Source organism: Tachyglossus aculeatus, chromosome 13 (genome assembly GCF_015852505.1).
Source record: "Tachyglossus aculeatus isolate mTacAcu1 chromosome 13, mTacAcu1.pri, whole genome shotgun sequence".
Taxonomy (NCBI): domain Eukaryota; kingdom Metazoa; phylum Chordata; class Mammalia; order Monotremata; family Tachyglossidae; genus Tachyglossus; species Tachyglossus aculeatus.
The window spans coordinates 16,404,109-16,424,560 of NC_052078.1; the positions used below are offsets into that span (position 1 = coordinate 16,404,109).

Here is a 20,452-nt window from a genome sequence, read left to right on the forward strand (position 1 = left end):
TTTAAGAACTTAAAAATGAGTGTACTCTAATTTATGATCAACGGTCTGAGGTCTAGAAAGTAAGAAAAAATTAGAAGGTAATTTACGGAGGAAAGTCAAACCGTGCAAATACAAGATGCAGCTAGGCATTAAGTGCCGTCACTGAATAACCTGGGCACGAGTTGATATCAGTAGAGAGGCCTGGGCACCAATCCCATCCCCACGGCCAAAGTTGCATTATTTCTACTGTCTGGAGTTGGGGAGTGGGTGGGGAGGATGATAATGGCCTTTAAGAGTTTTCCCCTTCAGCTTTTAGTTCCGGGACCACTCACAAGGCTCTGATGCCATTTAAGAACATAAAATTGTAAAGCACCATTCTCCCTGAGTCAGACCAGTGGCTCCTCCTGCCTGATAAAACTATGACAACAAGGTCTTGGAGGAAAGCAATAATGATGCCTCTCCTTGACATCCGTCCTAGGGGTGTGCCATCCCACATCTCTAACTCTTCCGCTTACATCACTAGCTTTCTGTCTAGTAACCCGTTATTAACTTCTCATCCAAGAAAGTACCCTAGGCCTTCGTAAATCTGATATTTTTGGCCTGCACAACTTCCTGTGGCAACGAATTCATATGCTTACCCACCTGCAGGGTGAAGATAAGTTTCCTTTTGTTTGTTTTGAACATGCCAACTTCAAGCTTGAGTAGGTACCCCTGCATTGTAGTGTACTGGAGAATAGCTTTTTAGCCATAGTTGAGAGTAGGATGTACTGTTTCTGTATAAATGATGAAATAGCACAGGTGCTGTCAATTCCTTATTAATCAACCAATCAATCAATCGTGTTTATTGAGCGCTTACTGTGTGCAGAACACTGTACTAAGTGCTTGGGAAGTACAAGTTGGCAACATATAGAGACAGTCCCTACCCAACAGTGGGCTCACAGTGTAGAAGGGGGAGACAGAGAAGAAAACAAAACATATTAACAAAATAAAATAAATAGAATAGATGTGTACAAGTAAAGTAAATAAATAGAGTAATAAATATGTACAAACATATATACATATATCTTGGTTTGGCCGGTACTTAGAAGTGGGTCTAGTTTTGCCAGGTTCAATTTTTGAAAGATGTGTAAGGAAGCAGAAGCATCTATGAAAGCGTTGAATATAGGGTTGACAAGGAAAAGCCAGAGGGATCGGTATTGTGAACCTGGAAAAGGAGGCTAAGGACTGACTTAGTCTTCAAAGACATGAAGGCATAAGACACAGAGGTTCACGACTAACTGTTTGGTTTCCACCAAGACCAAAGCCAGAGGAAAAGTACCTAAATTGCAGCCGGAGGAATTATTTTAGCGACAATTTGGAACAGAGAGTGGACACTTCTCTCCTTAAAGGCTTTTGCACGTAAAATGGGTACCGTCAGTTGCAGTAGGGGAGTGAACTGATTATACGCTGGGGTTACAAGTCCAGCTAATCTTGGCACCTTGCCATTGCATATAAGACGGGGTCCTTCTAGTGGCTGGGAGGAACCCCTCAACTCTTTGGGGTTAGGAGGGTGCAGGGAGAGCTGACTCTTCCCCTCAGAACCCTGCAGGGAACTTCAGCTAGTTCCTAGCTCAGCAGGGCACCCGGTGTACCTCTCCCAAGCAATATCAAGGGAGTTCTGCAGGCAGTGGGGATTCAAACTTCCCCTGCCCTCTCTGTCCCCCATTCTTGATGCTAGGAATCTAGAGCAGGGATGACAGAATGGTAGAAAAATAGAGCTTCGGAAGGAGATCGTCTGGCCCATTCCCTGCCTTGAGACAAGTGAATGATTAGGCCATCCAAGAAAATTGTGGTTTGTTCTGGTCTTAAAAACCTGCTGAGGTGAAGAACCTGTAACTTCTCTTGGTGCCTGCTCTTTCAGGGAAGGCAGTGAGTGGTCATGAGCTGAAATGGTCAAAATCAGGCAGCGCAGCTCTCCGAGTAGCACTAGTAAAATTGTATCTTGAAAATCGCCTTAGAAAAGACTGCGCGTTGTATATTGGAATTTGTAAGGTCATGTGCATTATAGTTATCACTTGAGGATTTCAAACACCAGCATGTGGTCCTTGATACCATCCAAATGGAGATTGCAGTGTACTTTAAAACAGGAATTTTACTTAAGGATAACAAAACCAGAGTGGCTATAGGTCTTTTACTTAAGGGAGTGTCCCTTTCCTTTCCTTTCTTTTCCCACATTCCTAAACTTTTTATATTTTTAGGTTAATCAGTCAGTCATATTTATCGAGTGCTCACTGTGTGCAGTGGACTGCACTAAGTGCTTCGGAGACTACAATGTAACAGAATTTGCAGACATGTTTCCTGCCCACAATGAGCATACAGTCTAGAGTCTCGATTAATTTACACTTCTTCCATAATAATAATAATAATAATAATAATAATTATTATGGTATTTGTTAAGTGCTTACTATGTGTCAAGCATTGTACTAAGCTCTGAGGTAGATACAAGATCATCAGGTCAGACACAGTCCATGCCCTACGTGGGACATACAGTCTACAGCTCTGAGTAATAATGCTGAATGGTAGTGATGATATGTTTTAAACTTTGACCATGAACAAACCACAGGGCTAACATGAAACTCACAATTTAATTTATAATAATAAGTGGCAATAATCCCCTCATTAAGGAAAAGTAAGGTAATACTTCCATTGTAGTTTCCCCTCCCTCACTGGCTTGTTTTAAGGACAAAAATTAAAAAAAAAGATGATATTTGTTAAGTGCTTATTATGTGTCAAGCACTGTTCTAAGTTCTGGGGAAGATACAGGGAGATACAAGGTAATCAGGTTGTCCCACGTGGGGCTCACAATCTAAAATCCCATTTTACAGATGAGGTAACTGAGGCACAGAGAAGTGAAGTGATTTGCTCAAAGTCACACAGCTGACAAGTGGCAGAGCTGGGATTAGAACCCATGACCCTTGCCTCCCAAGTCCGTGCTCTTTCCACTAAGCCACACTGCTTCTCTACTAAACCACGAGATTGTAAAAGCAATTTGGATGTAAAAACACTGTATGAAATCAAGGTATTACTACAGAGAAACAGTACAGTCTAGTGGAAATAGCACAGGACTAGGAGTCAGCAGACTGGGCATCTAATCCTTGCTCTGCCTCTTGCTTGCTATGTGACCTTGGGCAGGTATTTAGCTTCTCTATGCCTCAGTTTCCTCATCTGTAAAATGGGGATTCAATGCCTGTTCTCCCTCTGACCTAATTTTCTTGTATCTGTCTCAGTGCTTAGTCCAGTGCTTGGCCCATAGTAAGCACTTAACAAATACCATAATTACGATTTTTATTATCATTATTATTGTTATTATTCACTGTTCCCAATGCCATGTCCAAACTTCTTCTGACACCATGGCACACTATATCCAAAGAAGCTGGCACTGTCAGACAAATATTCACCAATTCCCCAACTACATTATTATTATTATTAATAATAATAATAATAATAATAATAATGGCATTTGTTAAGCACTTACTCTGTGCAAAGCACTGTTCTAAGCGCTGGGAGGGATACAAGGTGACCAGGTTGTCCCACGTGGGGCTCACAGTCTTAATCCCCATTTTACAGATGAGAGAATTGAGGCTCAGAGAAGTGAAGTGACTTGCCCACAGTCACACAGCTGACAAGTAGCGGAGCCGGGATTAGAACCCATGACCTCTGACTCCCAAGCCCGGGTTCTTTCCACTGAGCCATGCTGCTTCTCTGCTGTATCATGTAGAGAAAACAGGTTAGGGCAGAACTGGGTTTTCTTAAACTGAAAACAATTAACCCCCTTTTTATGTTACTTCATTTAATAATGCATTGGAAAAGGAGTTTTGATCCTTTTACTTCTGTCTTGTAGTACTCATTTTATGACCTGAATCTGCGGGAACATTGGAACCAAGCAACCATTCTGAGGAAAGTGCAATGCTAGCAGGTAGGATTTCTATGGGTCTTGTACTACTAATACATGTATATATGTATATATGTTTGTACATATTTGTTACTCTATTTATTTATTTATTTATTTTGCTTGTACATATCTATTCTATTTTATTTTGTTAGTATGTTTGGTTTTGTTCTCTGTCTCCCCCTTTTAGACTGTGAGCCCACTGTTGGGTAGGGACTGTCTCTATATGTTGCCAACTTGTACTTCTCAAGCGCTTAGTACAGTGCTCCGCACACAGTATGCACTCAATAAATACGATTGATGATGATGATAATCCCGTCCTAGCGTCTCAGGAATCTCACCTTTTTTGGCTCATTTTAACCGACTTCCAGATCTATCACCAATTCATTGAGAACCGCTTCCTATCGACCAAGGCCAGTCCCTAGCCAGTGCAGGAATGTCTCTGGGCAGGGACATCCTCTTCTACTCCTGGAGGCAGACTGGCAGTGGAATAAAGGAAACAGTACAGAGTTGCCAGCACTTTGAGACAGCAGCTGTCAATCAAGGGGACCTCTGGACCAATTATATGGCAAACAGACCCTGCCTTCATGAGCTGAAACAAATGTCTTTCAGCCAATAACACAGATTTTCAACAAAAAGAGTAAATTGCTTTTGACTGAAGACCAGGCAGGTTCTATTTGCTCTGTGGAGAAATAGGAAGTGATTTTCAAATGAGCCTTGGTGTTGTTCCCTGCAACTTCACCCAGTGATTGAGAATCTGTTCGAATTTCGGAGTCCAGAATTCGGCTCACAATCCAATATTTTCAATAAATAGGTCAATGTAAGGAGGCTGGATGATGTAGTTTGTACTTAGAACCAGGTGAGAAACAATTTGTAGCCTAGTGAAGAGTACAGGACTGGGAGTCTGGAGATTTGGATTCTTAACCTGGCTCTGCCGCTTGCCTGCTGGGCAAGTCGCAATTTCTTCGTGCCTCAGTTTCCTCATCTGTAAAATGGGGATAAAATACCCACTCTCCCTCCCCCTTAGACTGTGAGCCCCATGTGGGACAGGGACAGAGGAAGATCTGATTATATTGTACTTACCCCATGAAGGTACTTGACACATAAGCATTGAACAAATACCATTATTAATTCTGTTGTTCTAACAGGCCAATTGTATTCCCAAGTAGGTTGAACTAAGCGGATTATTTACATTTCAAATGGATCACTAAGCCTTCAATGCTTCTAGGTGGAAATGAGATCTAGAGTAAAAATTCCTGGGAGGCCAAAGGGAAGGAGGAGAACTGGACTGGCACTGATTCAATGTCATAACATTGGCAAAAACAAATACCATCATTATTATTATTATTATCAACATCTTTACATCATTGGCAGTGTTGACTTTCTCTCTTCATTCTCTAACACTTGTTTACAATCAGTGGTATTCGTTGAGTGCTTACCATGTCATGGGCTGCGTTGCAGCTTTTTATATGCCTGCTGTGAGAAGCAGCCTGGCCTGGTGGATAGAACACAGGCCTGGGAGCCAGAAGGACCTGAGTTCTAATCCTGCCTCTGCCATTTGTCTGCTGTGTGACCTTGTGCAATTCACTTCACATCTCTGTTCTTCAGTTACCTCATCTATAAAATGGGGGTTAAGGCTGTGAACCCCACATGCGACAGGGACTTTGTCCAATCTGATTACCTTGTATCTACCCCAGCACTTATAACAGTGCTTAGCACATAGTAAGCGCTTAACAAGTACCGTAATTATTATTGTCATTCATTCATTCAATCAATCATATTTATTGAGCGCTTACTGTGTGCAGAGCACTGTACTAAGTACTTGCACTGTACTAAGTGCTTATCACTTAGAGAAGCAGCATGGCTCAGTGGAAAGAGCCCGGGCTTTGGAGTCAGAGGTCATGGGTTTGAATTCCGGCTCTGCCACATGTCTGCTGTGTGACCTTGGGCAAGTCACCTAACTTCTCTGAGCCTCAGATACCTCATCTGTAAAATGGGGATTGACTGTGAGCCCCACGTGGGACAACCTGATCACCTTGTATCCCCCCTCAGCGCTTAGAACAGTGCTTTGCACATAGTAAGCGCTTAAGAAATGCCATTATTATTATTATTATTATTATTGTCAGGTTGTCCCACGTGGGGCTCACAGTCTTAATCCCCATTTTACATATGAGGTAACTGAGGCACAGAGAAGTTAAGTGACTTGCCCAAGGTCACACAGCTGGCAATTGGCAGAGCCAGGATTAGAACCCATGACCTCTGACTCCCAAGCCTGTGCTCTTTCCATTGAGCCACGCTGTTTCTCTATTATGAGAGAATAGGGCGTGACAATGGAAATGCTCCAAAATCATGCCTCACCAGTGTGTCTGCCTCTGAAGTACCTTTCTGGAAGGCTTGTCTTGTGAGGGCAGGGACTTTATTCTTTAACCTAGCATAACTGGCTTCCAGTGACTATAATTTGAAAATTATAGTCCGCTCCGCCAATTGCCAGCTATGTGACTTTGGGCAAGTCACTTCACTTCGCTGTGCCTCAGTTACCTCATCTGTAAAATGGGGATTAGGACTGCGAGCCCCCCGTGGGATGACCTGATCACCTTGTAACCTCCCCAGCGCTTAGAACAGTTCTTGGCACATAGTAAGCGCTTAACAAATGCCATCATTATTATTAGTATTTGCTCTGCGAATAAATGATTGGGTCATCAGACTGGCTGATGGAACTTGAACTGAAGCGTAATGGGCATATTGTTAGTAGTTGCATATAAACAGGTCTAACATAAAGTAAAATGTTTGTTTTATTTAGAAAAGAAACATTGCACAGTTTTCCCTTATATTCTGAGAAAAAAAAAACCCTAAACAAAATCTGCACTGTCTTTCATTAATTGGACCCACCTGTTTCTTTTTACTTTGCTTTTTCATTTTGTCAGTGCTGTTTTCAAACAAAGTGACTGTGAGCATATGTATAGTTTCAGCAATAATATTTACATCTTCAGTCACAGATAATAAACGAAGGTTGTGCATTTACGAGTAAGTATATTTATTAAACTCCAACTGCCAAAAATAAACACAATGGAAGCACATTTGTTGGGCATGGGGGTTGGATAAGATTGAGAAACCAAAAGCTAGCAGAGTTAGGCCATCCTCCTCTTCCACAATGTACCTCTCCATCCTTTCTCCTTGGGTCGGGTGTCTTGCCACCCATCCCTCTCAAGGCTTCCAATGCACTTTTGTTCAGGATTTGGGGGCTCAATAAATTCGACTGGTTGATTGAACTGGGTTTAGAGTACCAACGTCCCCACGTTTTGGTTCATACTCCCAGTTCCTTCCATAGGAGGTTTAAAAACATAACAAAATCAGAATGCGTTCATTGGCATTGAATGCCACAGCTGTTCTGAAGGGTAGTACTGAAAACAGACTTGTAGGGTGTGGGCGGTTGCTCATCCAGGCCAAGTACCCCTGACAGCTGTGAAGATGCTTCTCTTGGATCCCTTCATCCCATACCATCGGGCCACCCTACTCCCTTTCACTTCCTGCAGGACGGAAGAGCTCCCGAGGCTTCCAGATCAAGAAACAATCGATCCAAGAGACTTATTTTGTTAGGTGCTTACTATGTGCCGGGCACTGTACTAAGCGCTGGGGCGGGGACAAGCTAAACAGACTGGACACAGTCCCTGGCCCACATGGAACTCACGGTCTTAATCCCCATTTTACAGATGAGGTAACTGAGACCCAGAGAAGTTAAGTGACTTGCCCAAGGTCATACAGCCAACATATGGCAGAGCTGGGATTAGAACACAGGTCCTTCTGATTCCCAGGTCTGGGCTCTGTCCACTAAACCATGCTGCTTTTCTAATTGAGTGCTCTCTGAGGGCAGACCACTGTACTAAGTGCTTCGGAGAGGACACTACAAGAAGCAGTGGGTTACCTTGTGCCTACTCCCTGTCATTATGTGCTCTTTTATGTATGACTGACTACCATTATCAACCTTAGAACTAAATCTTGAAATTCAGAGTTTTCCATTTGTCGCGGTTGGATGTTTAAAAATATCAGTGGGCTTTAGTTTAATGCATTCATTATTACAAGCCAGCTCTGGCCATACTTTAAATTAAGAATCAATCAATCAATCAATCGTATTTATTGAGCGCTTACTGTGTGCAGAGCACTGTACTAAGCGCGTGGGAAGTACAAGTTGGCAACATATAGAGACAGTCCCTACCCAACACAGTCTAGAAGAAGTGGGATGTAATGTGATGAAAAACAATAGAGCTATGAGACTAATAGGAACAGTAATTATTGAAGAACTTTGCTCTATTTAGAGCATAAGTCTCACAGAAAATTCTTATAATTCAAATTAAGAAAGCTCAAATATGTCCCCTTTTTACACTCCGGTTATGTAAATAGTAATACTGTGTTCCAGGACAGCTTTTCCCAATATTGTATGGTAATAATTGTCAGGAGCATTGATGGCCACAGGCTCTGCCTCAGGTCACTCCTTCCCACCTGGCCATTAGCTAAGCAAAGAAAGGAACAATCTAGCTTAGGCTAGTCGACTCGACGGCATAAGACAAGTTTATGAATCAGTTCCCCATAAATATTATTGCACTTGGAAAGTAGAGATGATTCACTTCTGCTAGGATGTTTTCTTCGGGAAATCTCTTCTTTCTCTGATGTAAGATTTCTAACCAAGGCTAATACTGTGCATAGGATGAGTTTTATGGTGATGAAACCAAAGGCCCCCGCAGTACACTTAGGGACTTCTACATAGCGTCTCCAAAAAATGTAAACTAACTCTCCACTGGCAGTGGACCTAGGAGTGACACACCCAGGAACGCAGCTCTGAGTCCCCTGACCAAACCACCAGTTTTCAAATCATTTAATAGTTGAACAGTAATTGTCAATTCCCCCACCACTCCTCACTGATCATCTGCAATGAAGGCATTCTTCAGAGGTAGCCTCATTATTTTCATGACCATTAATGAGATCCTTGGAGTAATGGACCATGGAATCCCAGAATGTCAAGAGACCCTGGTAGGCAGGAAAGGATCCTGATGGGAAATTCTTTCGGCTCTCCGCACCATCTCTGGGAGGTGGTCCAGGCATCAGCTTTCTCCTGACCCCATGCTCAATCCCATCAATCAGTCAAGTGAAGCAGTGTGGTCTAGTGGATACAGCACAGGCCTAGGAGTCAGAAGGACCTGGGTTCTAATCCCGGCTCTACCCCTTGTCTGCTGGGTGATCTGGGCAAGTCAATTAACTTCTCTGTGCCTCAGTTTCCTCACCTGTAAAATGGGGATTAAATACCTGTTCTCCCTCCCCTTGAGACTGTGAGCCCCAGGTGGGACAGGAACCGTGTCTCATCTGATTTTATTTCCTTGTGTTATCATACTTAACGTTCAGAGCAGCTGGCTCTGTTTTCTTTCTTGCCTCCTTGTCTCATTCCTTACAAAGCTTTACTCTTTTTTGGACCACAGTGTGCCAGGCTGGTGTGTCCTTAGCAGTTAATAATAATGATAATGATAGCATTTATTAAGTGCTTACTATGTGCAAAGCACTGTTCTAAGCGCTAGGGAGGTTACAAGGTGATCAGGTCGTCCCACGGGGAGGCTCACAGTCTTCATCCTCATTTTACAGATGAGGTAACTGAGGCCCAGAGAAGTGAAGTGACTTGCCCAAAGTCACACAGCTGACAAGTGGTGGAGCCGGGATTTGAACCCATGACCTCTGACTCCAAAGCCAGGGCTCTTTCCATTGAGCCACGCTGCAGTTGACTCCCAGTTTTCAGATGGGGTACCGGATCGTCCGAGGCCTTGTTTTACTTCTCCTTAACACCTTTCCTCTGCCCTCCTCCTTTCGGTGTCCCAATTTCACCATACAGCGGGTGTTTGTCTTGTTGTGACTCATAAAGTAGCTGTTACTGTTTTTGTCTTGGTTAGAAACAAGTCCTGTACCCGTAGAATCACATGCAGACATTTACCCAGCTGAATATTAGTGAGTTTGTCCATAGAGCTCTTGTTTACACCCTCATCTATCTTTCGGCATGTTTCTCATTCATCTCTACTTCTCAACTCCCATCTTTCTTAGTGCTTAACTGTCTCCAATTCTCATGCTATTGATCATTTTGGCCAGTCTGGTGTTATCTCACATGATCCCAAGTATACTGTAGCACCATTTAATTCATTCATATTTAACCTTTTCCCCTTCTTAATTGTTTGTCATGTGGGCTTTCTTGTCTCTCTCAACACTTTATTTTGATTGCTATACCTTTTTAGATGACATTCATTTATCTCGTTTGACATTTGATTTATTTTTATTATCAAGTGTTTCAGTTCTTGTGAAAGGCATTATGAATGAATCCGTACAGCAGACTTTTAGTAATTCACACCAATGACTGGAAGATCAATTGTAAAAGGATAAATGTTGTGAGTTAGTAAGCCAACAAACAAATACTGCTTTTTTTAAAAGGCACTTTATCAAGGTAAATATATTGAAAGTACATTAAAAAGCAAACTGTATTTGAACTATTGAGGCAAACGCACGTATCGTGCTCAATAAATACTGAAAACTGTCTGACTTTACCTAAAAATACTTCAAATTCTCCTTGGTTTATTTGCCAATTAGGTACAGCATCGTGCCAAAGCGAAGGGCTCTTTTGAAATTAGTCAAAATACAATTTCAAGTAATGGAAGGCTTAAAGTTTTCTCAGTAAGGGCCCAGTGAAAATCTAATTTGAGGCAGGCGATAATATTAAAATGAGTTGCAATAAAAATCATTTTCCTGACCGGTTCTGACAGAGGAGGCATAATCTACCACAGAACTATTCAAACTCCTCAGATGTTTTTATTGTACTCATGCCTGTCATCAACAATCCTCAGCCGATAGGAGAATAGGACTAACTCTATCTCTTGCACATTATCTGCTTGTAAATGTGTCTATGGAATAAAACAATCAGAAACGTTAAAGATTCTTTCGTAGTACAGGCTAGTCAATTACCAATTAAATTTCTAAAATTAGAATTATTTTTCTAGGTCCAGGCCACGTTTGCACTGAAAAGTTATCATCTCCCAAATCCTGCTGTTTCTAACAGTTGAATTTTCCTCTTAATGGAAACCTTGTTGATAATTTAAAATGATTCTTACTGCTGGGCTGGTTGAAGGCCTCAGTTTTAACTCAGGGCATTAAGGCATCCCAATGTCTTGAAAATGAAGCAATGGACAACGAGGCCACATCTAGAGATTCAGGAGGAAGCCGGAGGAAGAGGTTGTTGTTTTTTAATCGTATTTACTATGTGATGGGCACTGTACGACGTGCTGAGGTACATACAAGATAGGACACAGTTCATGTCCCATATGGGGCTCACAGTCTTAATCCCCATTTTACAGATGAGGTAACTGAGACACAGAGAAATTAAGAACCCAGGTCTTCTATAACCCAGGCCCATGCTCTGTCAGCTAGGCCATGGCTGTTTCACTGGGGCAGTTAACCAGTAAATTCAGACAAATAGCAAATTTAGATAATCCAGGACAATCTGGATGGCCCACAGTCGTAATTGGTCACTAGGTATACCATGAGGTTTTGTTTTTAACATGATGGTTTGTCTTCAAAAATCATTTTTAAGCACTCATTTGCATATGGTATAGCAGCAGGGTGCAGTGTCAGAAGGTCCTGGGTTCTTATCCCAACTCTGCCACATGTCTGCTGTGTGACCTGGGGCAAGTCACTTCACTTCTCTGTGCCTCAGTTACCTCATCTGTAAAATGGGGCTTGAGACTGCGAGCCCCCTGTGGACCAGGGACTGTGTTCAACTCTATTTGCTTGTATCCACCCCAGTGCTTAGTACAGTCCTTGGCATATAGTAAGCGCTTAACAAATACCACAATTATTATATGGCATTGTACTAAGTGCTATCCTGACCAAGTTAAATTGATACTGAGCCTGCCCTTTTGGAGGGTACAATGTAAAGGTGCCTCATATAGCATGAGTCCTCATTTGGTAAAAACCAAAAGTTTGAGTTCTATCTGATGTAAAATTGTATTACAAAGTACAGATTAATGATGGCTGCCGAAATTTTTTTTATAGTGGTGTTTATCTTCTATTTTAAACCAATCCTGGGCAAGACAATTCTCTCATATTTGGAGGGGCATGTACATTCAGGAGAGGGAGTTGAGAGCAAAGTTGTTATAAGCCAGAACGTGGTGTGCATTCTGTGCATGGCAGGCCGCTGATGATGCATTTTACCTAAAAGTGTTGGTGGGCCTCAAGAGGTCAACGTGTGACTGAACCTCACCCAAGTCTGTACATTCAATCAATCAATCATATTTATTGAGCGCTTACTGTGTGCAGAGCACTGTACTAAGCACTTGGGAAGTACAAGTTGGCAACATAGAGAGACAGTCCCTACCCAACAGTGGGCTCACAGTCTAGAAGAACTGATTCAAAACTGATGTGGCTTTGCTGTTTTTGGCTTTACTTTCCCATCCTCTTGAGGTTTTTTTTTTAAGCATTTACTATTTATCAAGCACCGTTCTAAACCCTGGGGTAGATACACGTTAATCAGGTCAGACACATGGGTCTCCCAGTCTAAGTAGGTGGAAGAGCAGGGGTTGAATCGGGAGACTCAGTTCAGGAGACTGAAGCACAGAGAAGTTAAGTGACTTGCCCAAGGTCACACAGCAGCCAGTTCTCTGACTCCCAGGCCTGTTGCCTTTCCACTAGGCCACACTGCTTCTGCTCAGAAGGAGCCAGTCCTTTCATTCAGGCGGGTCTATCTATTGCAGTTGCCTCTCAATATTCTGATTTATTGCCATGTTGTCGGACAGTACGCTTTCTGGCATTCTCAAAGCATTGCCTCTAATTTATCCCACTTTTCTCACTACGCGGCAGCTGTTGGGGTATTCCACTGGTATTCCTTCTGTGTCCACATTCCTCCCGGCGATGCTGAGTTGAAGTGAACGTAACTTTGAAACTAGTAAGTAGACCGACATTTTCCACAGGCTGTCTTTGTTTGTGATCCTCGATATCGACTCTGACAATCGGTCGTTCTGATGGAACTGCTCAAGACTTTGACTGTAATGTATGTAGTGGGTCCGTATTCTGACCATATAATATAGAAATTAGGTCAGTGCTACAGTTTAATAGACTCTCAAACTGGTCAGAGATGATGTCACTCGGTGGCCACATCCTGTGTGACAGTCCTCCAAAGGACACACTGGCCTTCTTGATTCAGTTTTCTTCTTCGACTGTCAGAACCTCCCGGAGCAATGTGCTCCTCAGATAACAGAGTTCTAGGATAACATTCTGTTCTGTATTGCTGATGAACTGGGTGCTGAAACACTTTTATTCCAAGTTCTGCTTCAGAGCTGAATTTCTACGTGAGACCCAGGTTCCCTTTTGCTACAGACCGGTCACCTACTGGCAGGTGACTCCACAGAACTCCCATGCATCATACCAGGTGTAATGCTATCTGACCCATTAGCTAACGTGAGATTTCAGAGAACTACTTTTTGTTACAATTCTCTGTCCTAGAGCTAAAAAATGATAGATTGACCTGGTACCGAAAGGGGAATTTTTTTTCCTGTGACCTCCTGTGGGAATCTTAAATGACCCGGGATTTTTCTGGTTGACAACTGCTGCCCTGGGGCAATAGAACACTGAACTTTTTCCTTCCTCCCCTCCCTCCCCACCTCCCATCTTCCTTCTGATGGACAATATTTAACCAAACTTCCCCTTACCGAGACCCTGAGTGGAGGGCAAGGATCTCTGTCTGGAATCAGACTCATACATTCAGAGACCAACTCACCACCACTCATTTAGGCTGAGAAGACTGCCGCAGGCAAATAAAGGTGGCAGGAGGGAAATCTTGAATGCTCTTGGCCAGAGTAGTAGTGGACAAGTTAATATCAGAGCTCTCTGGGTAGACTTGAAGGCAGGACTTGTGGTTCATGGCTCCAAAAATGTTACTTCTGTCTTCACCGCCCATTTCCCAGATTGGAATTTACCGTTAAATTTATCCCATTCCCATTCAGGCCCAATTCAAAATTTTCTAGAGAAACATTATCTTCCCCAAATGTCCTTGCACTGTCCAATCATGCCGATTGTCTGCTGCAAAATGAACAGGCTTCTGTCCAGGAAAATAAAGCTGGATTTTTATCTGCTGCTTCAGAAAATACAGAAGATTTCCTAGTCATCGAAACCCCTCCCTGTTTGGAGTGGCTGTTTCCCCCACCCCCGGCCGTTCTGGAATGCTGGATTAGAAGTTCTCCAGAGGTCATGACTCACCCAATTAAATGGGTTATTTAAATTTAGCATGTTTCCCTTCTGCCCTGAATGAAACCAGAAGGAACATTTCTTCTCTTTCCTGTTGATGGTAACAGAGGGAAATCTTTTTTTTTTTTCACTCAAATGCAGTACAAAAGTTAGTTAAGTCATTTTGGTTAGTCCTGGGTGTGAAGGAATCCCTTTTGTAAATAGCCCAGAGGTAGAATCTCATGAAAAATACGAGCTGGGTTATATAATGGCATTTTCTGCATTAGCAGCATGGCCTAGTGGAGAGAGCATGGGCCTGGGACTCAGACCTGGGTTCTAATCCCAGCTGTTTCATTCGCTCTGCCAATTGCTTGCTGTGTGACCTTGGGCAAGTCACTTAACTTCTCTGTGCCTCAGTTTCCTGAACTGTAAAATGGGGATTCAATAACTGTTCTCCCTCCCACTTAAACTGTAAAATGGGGATTCAATAACTGTTCTCCCTCCCACTTAAACTGTAAAATGGGGATTCAATAACTGTTCTCTCTCCCACTTAAGACTGTGAGCCCCATGTGGGACAAGGACTGTGTCTGACCTAAGTGACTTGTACCTACCCCGGCGCTTAGAACAGTGTTAGACACATAGTGAGCGCTCAACAAGTACCCTAAAACAAACAAATATCTCAACATTATTTGTGCTGAGAGAGCTTATGGGAAAATGGATACAAGGAAAGCTTATGAAGTTAAAATGTTCCTCGATGGAAACGTGCTCTAAAAAGGAAATAAATATTCCAAAGAAGCAAAAGCACCATGCACTTGTATTCTCCTGTTCTATTCTCTTTAGGTCTGTCTGTATGCCCATCCAAGTGCCTTTAGTCTGAGCGTTCTGATCAGGACCAAGCCGAGCTGTAACCTTAGGCAGTGCTTCCAAAGGCCAGAATCAAGTATTTCTGATCCTTCGTGGGGCCAATGCTTCATTTGCTGCTTCTGAGAATTACTGAACCCATTCTCCTGGCAGATGGGCTGGGCCAGAAGATCATTGTAAAGAATATTTTCGGTAAGCGGTAATGATTTTAAATAATATTTTCGGTAAGTGATGACATTTATACCTTCCTTTCTCTCAGCATATAAAAGTCAACTATGTTTCAACTAGAGATCTTTATGTTTAAGTGATAGGTGTATATGCATCTATATGTATTATATAGGTGCATTTAAGTGAACTTAATTCTCCTAGCCCCTCTCAGGGTCGCACCTGGAGAGTTTCCAGGACTCTACCAGTCTTGGCTACGGGAGGGAGAGTCAAGCAGAGGCCTACCCATTACATTCCTAGCTTGGGCAGTGGCTAGCGAGTGGAAGGCAATCTACTACAAGTCAAAACTCACCCATGCAGGGCAGCAGCGGCATGGGAGAGAGTCGAGGGCAGAGACTCGAGTTTACTGCGTGGAAGGTGGCAATTGTCAACCACCTCCATATTTTTACCAAGAAAACTCTGTGGATCCATCACCAGAACTATTGCAGATGGAGAGCGGGGCGTTCTGAGAGAGATGTGGCCGTAGTGTCGCTATGGGTTGGAAACGACTCAAAGGCATAAGCCAAGACAAGAATTCTCCTAAGATATAAGTTTTCTCCTTGGAGAGTACTTTGAGCTTTTGGGGAGAAGCAATAACTTTTTCAGACCACTAAGGGACATTGAGTACATTGCAGTAATGTAAAGCCATTGTAGGCAGAAATGCACTCAGTGGTCCTTAGTGACGGAAAAGAGTTAACGCACCTTTACACGGGCCAGAAAGAAAGCCCAGATGGTGGAAAAACTGGGCTCAGTATCAGTCCACTTTACTTTCTATGGATAAGTATTGTATCTAGAGGAAAGAGCACGGGCCTGGGAATCAGACGAAATGAGTTCTAATCCCAGCTCTGCCACTTGCCTGCTGTGTGACCTTGGGTGAGTCACGTAACTTCTCTGTGCCTCTGTTTCCTCCTCTGTAAGATGGAAACACAGTAACTGTTCTCTATCCGATTTAGACTGTGAGCCCCAAGTGGAAACAGAGACTGTGGCTGACCTGATTAGTCTGTATCTACCCCAGCGCTTAGAAGAGTATTCAACATATTAAATACACTTAATGAATACCACAAGTATAAATATTATTAATCAATCAATCATATTCATTGAGCACTTACTGTGTGCAGATCACTGTACTAAGCGCTTGGGAAGTACAAGTTGGCAACATATAGATACAGTCCCTACCCAACAGTGGGCTCACAGTCTAGAAGGGGGAGACATGGTTTCCATTTTTCCCAACATAAATGTTTCAAGTAGTAGTAATCATTCATATTTGTGGTTGTGTTCTAGGTGCCACACATTGTATTAAGCCTTGGGAAGAACTAAACAGGGCAGTGATATGTTTCCTGCCCAAAGGGATCTAACCCAGTGACAGGGGATTAAAATATTAAAAATATTAAAATATTTACAAATGGAGTAAATGTAGTAAATAACTGAATGTGCATTTGAAATGTATGTTCAAAAGTGCTGAGGCTAAGTACATAAGTGCTAGAAATAGTTGATGAGTTTATACAACTTGGGTGCTGGGAACTAATTATGGAAGGCTTACTGGAGGTGGGGGCATTCAGGGGGTATTGATCAATCAGCCATTCATTAATTGAGCACTTATTGTGTACAGAACACTGTACTAAGTGCTTGGAAGAGTGTAGTAGAATAAACACAGTCTTTGCCCACAGGAGCTGGGCTGCAGAACAGCATTAATGAGGGGATGGTGGTAAGAATTAGGTACAATTAGAAAGTTATCTTGAGTGGAATGAAGAGAGCAAGCTGTGGAGTAGCAGTTGAAGAGAGCAGATATGTAAGATGGGGTGAATTGGTAGAAACCTCTCCAAAGATAGGTGGTGATGTGACCTGGATAAAACATCACCTTTTTAAATCCAATCCCAACACCTGCTGTTGAAGTAAGCATCTGCTCTTCATTACTCTCTTTATGTTCCTTTTATTTGAATAATCTGAATTTGTTAAGAAATTAGGAAACAAGTAAACAATATGTTATTTTCTTTCCTGTAAATCAAACTGAAAAGCCCCGGAGACCCGTTTCCCTTCAGGGAGTCTCTTCTTGTTGGTGTTCAGCCAGTTGACTCCGAATTTTTAGGTCTGTTGCTTCCAGCTGTAGTCTTTTCTTCGTTTTTTTCCCCCAGTATTTATTTTTCTTTCAGATTTTCCTTTTGGCTTCCAGAGCTTTCCTTGTACTATTTTTGTGATTTATAGGTTACATTGTCTAGGTCATTCTCTATGATCTGTCAGTATTATCAGTCTTTGTGGTTCAAGTTCACCGTGAATTCCTCCCTCTGAAAAGTTCATGATGTTTCATGGAGAACTTTAAGTGTGCGATATTTAGCATTATCATGATATAAACCAAAAAATAACCAGAGGAGCTGGGCTGAATGAGATAGAAGTGATTTTGGCACAGTTCCATTTCCAGACTAGTGCGATTCATATTCTAGTTTATCTGTGGATTGTGTTTTCTTCATAAAATTTTCGTAATTAACTGCTTTGTCACTTGATCAGGTCTTGGTTATCTCTAAACTGAATTGTTACACTATTTTTTTCTGGGCCTTTTTCTTTGAAATTTATCAGGCATGCCCATTGTTTTGACTATATCTTCTACTCCCTGTCTCCCACTTGGTTAGTGGCATCCCATAACTCTCCATTCTAAACTCAGAATTCTAACTTTGGGCTTCACAGGCCTACTTCAGTCCACCAATGCTCCTCACTGACACCGATTCCTTTTGTATTTATTCCACCCCTGCTTGCTCCCTTCCCCTTTATTTTTCCTTATTTGGGTCATCTCTGCTACCTACAGATAACTTTGGGGCTTCCTGAAACTTTTCCTGCTCCACCAGCAGCCTTCATCCTTTTTGTCATCGGAATTCCTGCCCTGGGTCCGTTAACTCCCACGAAAGCCAGTCAGCCTAGGTAAGAGTGGCAAGTACTTTTTTCACCTCTGTTTCAAGGACACTTGAACATTGCAGTTCCTATTCATGTGCATTTAGCAACTTTAGCTACCTATTTTATGTCTTGTCTCTTAAATATTATTTAGAATTAATTGGAAATATGTTTAGGTGCAGTTTATTCTTGGTTATCTGTGCCACTGGGAAACTGGGAAGGCAAGAATAATTTAAATTCCAGAGAAATCCAAAACTCTTATTTTAACATATCGCCTTAGCCTTCTTTCCCTACCAGCCTTTTTCCCAAGTCCATTTACAAGAAGAAAAATGTATTACTTTGAATTCCATCTCGTATTTTCTTTGCCTATTCTCTGGTGTAGATGCCAGTGGTCCTAGAAGTAGACAGCCAAGCAGAGAAGAATAAGGAATCAAAACCCTGACTAATCCACAAATTAGAAGATGAGCCTCTAATAATTGAAACTGGGTTATACTTATGACTAGTCAAAATACCCAACCTGTACCTAATGTTCCTGCTCTAAATATAGTTAAGATTACAAAGCCTCCAATGCCATTGTATCCCTTGAAAAGCAGGAGCAATTGCTTTCTTTGATTACAAGTAATAATAGGGTCTGAATTTGTAAACAACATGTGAAACTTGAGTCAGAGAGGGTTGCATTTTAACATTTGTTTAGAAGCATTTTATTCTACCAATTTGGTCAGGATCAGGAATGTTTTCTTAGAAAGCATGACCCTAGAGAAAATTTAGTCATTTTGCATTTATTTTCAATTGCACCTTCAGAAATCTTCAGTCAACTATCTAAATGGAAAAATGAATGCAATTATTTAAACTTTAGTTGCGTTTTCTCATATAACTCTATAAAACATGAGTCAACAGGAGGTAGTAGTAGAAGTATGCTCACTCCTGCCCTACATAACTCAGATTTTCACAATATCTGTTCTTTAGAACACTTTTAGGGAATTGGAGAATGTTCTTCTGACAATGCATGATTTAGGATATCATCTGAGGCCTTGTTGGAATAAATGGCTTGTGTGCAGTATTGGATACAGTGTCAGCTTTCCTACACACACACACACACACACACACACACACGTTATAGGAGATTGAGGGCAGTCTAGCTGTGATTTAAGTAAAGTAATACTTAATAAGTATTAACTTAATAAGTAAACAATACCTCTGAGAAAATCTGTATCAAAAGGACAAAACCCAAAGATAAAAATGATGTTCAGGGTATTGAAAATCCTTTTATGTTACCAATTATTGCTTGCTGACTCTCCAGACTGTGGATTAGCTAGGTCTCTTCCTTTTGAACTCTTTTCTCAGCTATGCAATTGTCCATAGCACCTCTACCAAGTAGGCAGTAGAGGACAGCGAGAAAGTTGAGTGAGCCCATTTTACTATTTATTACCAGTTCTGGTAGTGTTTTATGGCTAAAAAGGTTAAAACTATTCGCTAAAATTAGGCTCTTGGATTAATCTATGGATTTCATTGATCTCAGCTACACCTGTACCCAGAGTAACCCAGAGTTAACTATTAAGGAGAGTGAGCTTAGGTTGTTTGGGGAACATTCTGTTCTCTTCCAGACTTCAGGCCAGGTGCCAGCCTCACTTCAGTGCAAACATAGATCCTTACCTAAAATGTAAAGCCAAGCTCATGGCCAAAGCACTAGGCTTTAACACTAAGTTATTTTCTCTCCTCGAAACTTGCTCTACCCACAGATTCCCTTTTCAGGATAGAAGTCTACCTACACCTTCCCTTTTCACTGTAAAAACCATGGCATCTGACAAGCAGCTGAGGCAAACTTGCATGTTTGAACATTTAACATTGGGCTTAGAATTCTGTAAAGATAAGTTTGCACTAAGGAAGTGAACCTTCCTATCTTTTGTCTCTCAGGGCGAAGAAAAACTTACGTGTTTAGACATCTACGAGTAATTCAAATCATATAAACATGACTGGAAACAAAAATAACAAAATCCTCACCAATTCAAACAGAACAAAGGCCAACCTGCTCCCATTTTCTCCAAAGATGGAGAGTCCATTTTGATTGGAATATCCAGTGTCATAATAGCTCCCTCCAGTGTCCTGAAGATAGTCATGTAATTTACTTTTAGCCATATCACATGTTGAAGAGAGCAAGGGAGGAGGGGGGGATTGGGTTAGGGGGAGGTAGGAGGGAGGGAAATCCCCAACCCAGTCTCCTTTTCATAATGGCACAGCTGTCCTTATTTTGCAACCACCAGGCCCCATTGGAGCGCGTACTCAGGGGAGACGAGGACTGAATTTTGAATGCTCCCAGGAACTGCAGAAATGGCTAATTGTGAAATGGTGGGTTTGGGGTGA

The 20,452-nt window shown here is 42.0% G+C and overlaps 1 long non-coding RNA gene and 1 other non-coding gene across 2 annotated transcripts in view; both read left to right on the plus strand.

Moving 5' to 3' along the window:
• Positions 1 to 12,788: 12,788 nt before the first annotated feature.
• The window catches only part of LOC119936402, a 95,320-nt gene continuing 87,656 nt past the window's right edge, over positions 12,789 to 20,452 (plus strand). The window contains exons 1-3 of the long non-coding RNA XR_005453732.1: positions 12,789 to 12,869; positions 14,987 to 15,199; positions 18,009 to 18,121. This is a non-coding gene — a long non-coding RNA (uncharacterized LOC119936402). The remainder of the gene's footprint in view (positions 12,870 to 14,986; positions 15,200 to 18,008; positions 18,122 to 20,452) is intronic.
• Positions 15,377 to 15,514, plus strand: LOC119936418. Its single transcript, XR_005453746.1, has one exon. It is a non-coding gene; the product is annotated as a small nucleolar RNA SNORA7 (small nucleolar RNA).